Source organism: Populus euphratica, unplaced genomic scaffold (genome assembly GCF_000495115.2).
Source record: "Populus euphratica unplaced genomic scaffold, PopEup_1.0 scaffold17.1, whole genome shotgun sequence".
In the NCBI taxonomy this organism is placed as follows: Eukaryota; Viridiplantae; Streptophyta; class Magnoliopsida; order Malpighiales; family Salicaceae; genus Populus; species Populus euphratica.
In genome coordinates this window covers 693,514-698,649 of record NW_011499884.1, presented here as the reverse complement: position 1 = coordinate 698,649, position 5,136 = coordinate 693,514, and positions in this window count along the sequence as shown.

Sequence of the window (5,136 nt, the reverse complement as noted above, 5' to 3'; positions counted from 1 at the left end):
TAAATAAATAAAGTATTTTCTATACATAGCTACGTACTGTATTGCCTATTAGTTTTTACATTTTTTGTTATTCTAAATTATCATTTCTTCTTTTTAAAAATAATTAACAATGAATATAATGAATTTCTAACTCCTCCTGTTTTCGAACATGACAGTAAATTAGAGCCAACACATGGATAATCCTGATTGTGAACTACACAATTAATTTAATAGAGGGACTCAGCCATCAAATAATTAAGCAGAGGAGAGATTCGACGAGTAAAACTATATATCATGCGTGCAAGTAACCCGTTTACTCATCAATATATCCCAAACAGAAGATTCTACATGTAAAGTGGCATTTTCAAAACATGGAAAATGCTTTTCTTAAATTCTTATCCGGCTACCACTTTGCAGAGAAGTCTGAGTCGAGTGCTAGCTAGGGTACATACCATTACTAAAAGCAGCTGCTAGCATGCAGCTTGCGGCGCATCTATGGTGGGCTTTTTTACAGAGAATGTGAAGCAGTATGAACACACAAGGAAAATGAGCAGAATATTATAGAGCAACAATTAATGGTCGTGGGGTTCTTGAGTTTCATCCTTGGCATTTTTTTATTTTTTTTTCCTTCCATGTGATTTGGAGTTGCGAAAATTCTCTTCATATCTGCTCAAAGTTATTCTAAAACACCTCACCTTTTCATCATCGCTTACGTCTTAAACCTGAGAAGGCGTAGGAACAATGGAATCGCCTGCCAGCTATTTTTCCCGGCTGCCGTAATTGTCATCTTTAGAAAGCTTTAAAATCTTGGGATGTGATTGGGACTGCATGCTCACGGTGCACTGCAATCTCAAAGGGGACGACTATATTTGATCGAGAGCTCCATGTTTTTGGTATTTCTATTTTTTAAAAAACAAGCAGGGAGGAATCTTGATCTCAAGTGGGCAGAAAATGCATGGTAATCGAAAATAAATTTGTGTTGCATGTAATTGTATCACTTTCAATAGATTATTTACCAAGACGACATTTCTTTTCCCGTTTGCAGCAGTATCAAGTCCTTTTAATTGCGTGATGTGGTAGTTGTCTGCCCAAAAAATCATTCGACAGCTTGAAAACTCGATCTCTTTCTGACGCAAGTAACAGGAGACTTTCGGTCCTCTTTGCTTTCGACCTTTCAGCGTGATCCTCACATTCTTCACAATAAAAGGTGCAGATAATTTCTAGCATATTAATTTACATGACTTGATTGAAAGGCCCATCATTTTATGTCGATGTACACTTTATAAATACATTATTATTTTTTAAATAAAATATAGTAAAAATACTTGGTTGATCAATAAAAATAAAACATTTTTACCTATAGATATACTTGATTTATCGAGTTTTTTTTGTTTGATTATCTGGTATTTTTTTCAACTTTGTTTATGATTTTTCAAGAACAATATGGGTTAGCTCAAATTTTTTTATTTTTACTATATTTATCTCTTTTAAAATAATTTTTTCTGAAAACATAATCACTTCAATAAAAAAAAATTAAAAAAATTGAAAGTATAATCACTCAATCATCAAAATCAAAACACTAGTAGAAGCACTAATTTTATAATTAACTCACCTTCTTATCAAAGCTATCTTCAAATTTCTGTGATCAATCTCTTGTATTCAGCCTTTTCTTTTTTCTTTTCTTTTTTTTTCTTTTTTTTTTTATTAACGTGTATTCAGCCTTTTCTTCAATCTGCAGGTGTGCATGTAGATTGCCCGTCCAATTATTCAATTTTTTTAAAAAAAAAACTTTATTCTATAACTAAGATTAAATTTGCATATAACGGTTTGGTTGATGAGTAGTCTTAAGACCTTTGTTAAAAATTAACTGCAATTTCTAATTAATATTCACGTTATTGTTTTGTAATAAAATTACGGCTAACACAGTACTTTAAATTATTGATCAAGATATAATTAGTCTCCGAACATTATCATTCAATAATTGTTTAACTTATTCAACTACACATTATTGTAACTTGAAGTCAAGCCACAAATAACATTCACTTTTAAAAAAAGAAAAAAGAAAATAGCATTTAAATTTTTTAGGTGAAGAGTTTTTTCCCCCCCTGCCTTTTTAGGAGTTAATGAAAGAGATGCTAGAAGGCGTTGTTGTTTTACGTCTTTACATATTTTAAAAACATAAGCATTTTTTTTTTACATTGAGTATTGAGATTAAATATAATATAACAAATTTATATATTTAAAAAAAATAAATATTTGTTTTACATTGAATGTTAAGATTAATAATAATATAATAATTTTAGTTATAAAACTCAAATCAATACGATAAATTGACCTAGCATCTAGGCAACTTGGAGCCTTAATCGATTTATATTTAAAATATGTATAGAAAAAATTATCATAATTTAACTAGATCAAAAACATAGATCAATCCAGAACTCAGACAATCTAAAATAAAACCCAAGTAAAAACTCATTGATTTTTTTAAAATTAAAAATTTGGTTAAAACAATATTTTCATTTAAACAAAATAGAATTAACTTAAATTAACTTTATTTAACACCTTTGACTCATGACTTGAGCCTTATTCTTGATTAACCTTGGATTAGATTTTAAAACTATAATAATAATTACTTTTATCCTTATATAATAAAAAACATTTAATGTACTAGAATGTAATTAATGACATTCTATTAATTACTCTCGGGCTAACTTTAAGAAAAAGATATATATAACTAAAACAAAGAATTCTATATAGAGATATTTTTATCTTTTTTGATGGGTTACAAGTTTCATCTTTTCCTTTTCTTTTATGTTTATTTCTTTTTTTAAGATGTGTTTTGTAAATAATTAATAAGATACTATTAATTATTATCACCATAAAATTTTTTATTAACAGAAATAAATTTAATTTGAATTAATAATTTTTTATATTGACATGAGTAAATATTATTTTTTAACTAAATATATTTTTATCTCTATTATTTTCGGGTGTTTGTGGTTGGGTGTGTTACATATTCATGCTTTATGCAATAAGACCACAGTTGTGGGGCCAATCATTAATTATATTTCCAATAATAGCTTCTCCTCCATTAGATTTATTTTTACTAAATTCAACCAATCATCAACGACAAATAATCTAACCCGTGCAGATCTTATTTCCATATACCGTGTACCTGCACGGAAACACCATAACCAATGTTTGCTCGCCATGCAGTGATTGATTTTGTGTTTGGATTTTTTAAAAAAGTTTTAATTTTTTTAGTTTTAAATTATTTTTTTATAATTTTTTTTATCACTTTACCGTATTAATATAAAAAATGAATTTTAAAAATTAAAAAATATATTATTTTTATTTATTTTTAAAAAATAATTTTTATTATAATTTCAAATATGCTCTAATTAAAAATAAAAAAAATATAATGATGCAAAATATAATTTTAGTGGGGTTTGCAGAGGGTGGATCACTTGGAGCTCCTACAACAAAAAATTACTTGGCTCTATTCCATGTAAAATTAGTTTTTAAAAATAAAATATAAGATTTATCGAGGGAGATGGACATAGAAATGAGTTATCTTGGATTTAAAAAATTAGTAGAACCATAGGTTTTATTATAATGAAAGAAAAAGGTTCGTTCGTAGACTTTGTTTTTTTTTTTTTTTTTATTAACGTGGGTGTCCGGGCCAGCTTACGCGCACCACGACTAATCCCACGGTCCACTGGACATCCTGCAAGCCTCAGTGAACAGGTTAGGCACCGCGGGGGCGATAGGCGTACCACACAGCAAGGAGCTAGCAGAACCAGGAAGGACACCACTCGCCAGCCCCACTCCCACTGGGACTCGAACCAAGGTTCGAAAGAAGGCGAGCAGCGCCTTACGCCACTGAGCTACAAGCTGCTTGGTCCGTTCGTAGACTTTGTTGACAGAAAAGGACATGGATATAGACTTTCGTAGAGATAATGTGGAAGGAGAAAACGATTGCTTAAAATTTAATTGGTTATATATATATATACACACATTTTTTAAAAATTTATTTAAAGATAGAATCCAGCAACTCATTATTATCTATAAAAATTTTTTCTTTCTAATCATAAATAAATCTTATCACCCTAATAAAATCCGAGTTTATTCCATAAGTTTATAAATTTATGGACCAAGCTGGTATCTGAGATATTTGATTAATCTTTTAATTTTAATAATTTATTTTATTTTTTCATGATAAGGTGATTAGTGGATCATGTTTAATACTTGTAAAAGGTCTATTCTTATATATTTAAAGACTATTTGATGATTAAATAAATATATTTTAAAAGAAATAGTGGTTATAATTTAGGGGAAAAAAACCCTAAAATAGATATGCTATTTTTTGTGGAGAAAAATTGAACCCTTTTTAAAGGATACTCCTTTTCTTTTATAGCCCTCTCTATTTACATATTTTTATTAAAGAGAAAAGATTAAAATATCGGTAAAATATTTATAACTTTTCAGGATAAAATATTTTTAACTCACCAGGATAAAATATCTCTGACTTTAAAAAAGCATTGGCTCAACCCACATATATCAAAGCTTAGCGCGATGCTGAGTGACACGACCAAATGATTGATGTCTTCTTCCAAGTGCAAGAGTGTCGAAGTAATAAATAATCAAGCAAGATCGGAATCGAACCATAGAGAGGTTAATTGTATAAATTATAAATAACAATAACACAACAACAACAAATCCATAATAATAACAATAATAATACTAATGATAATGATAATAATAATAATAATAATAATAATAATAATAATAATAATAATAATAAAGAAAAAAAAGAAGGAGAAGATAGAGCTTTGAGATAAAATATTAATGTAAGGATTAAATAATGATAATAACAAATGTCAAGGTTAGAAGATTTACTAATGATATGCCAAACAAGTATAACTCTTATTATTCAATTGGAAACCACACACAAAGGATGTTCTAATCAGATTATAAATTGTTAACAGAATTACATTAGTTATCTTATTCGAATAATACTAATACTTGTAAATGTTGTCAGACATTCATGATTATAATATATGTTAACAACAAATCAAGTTCCTTTTATAGCTCAGGTGTCGGTTATACCATACAATATGGGCTATGAAAGTGCCAATGTTATACCAAATGTTATAT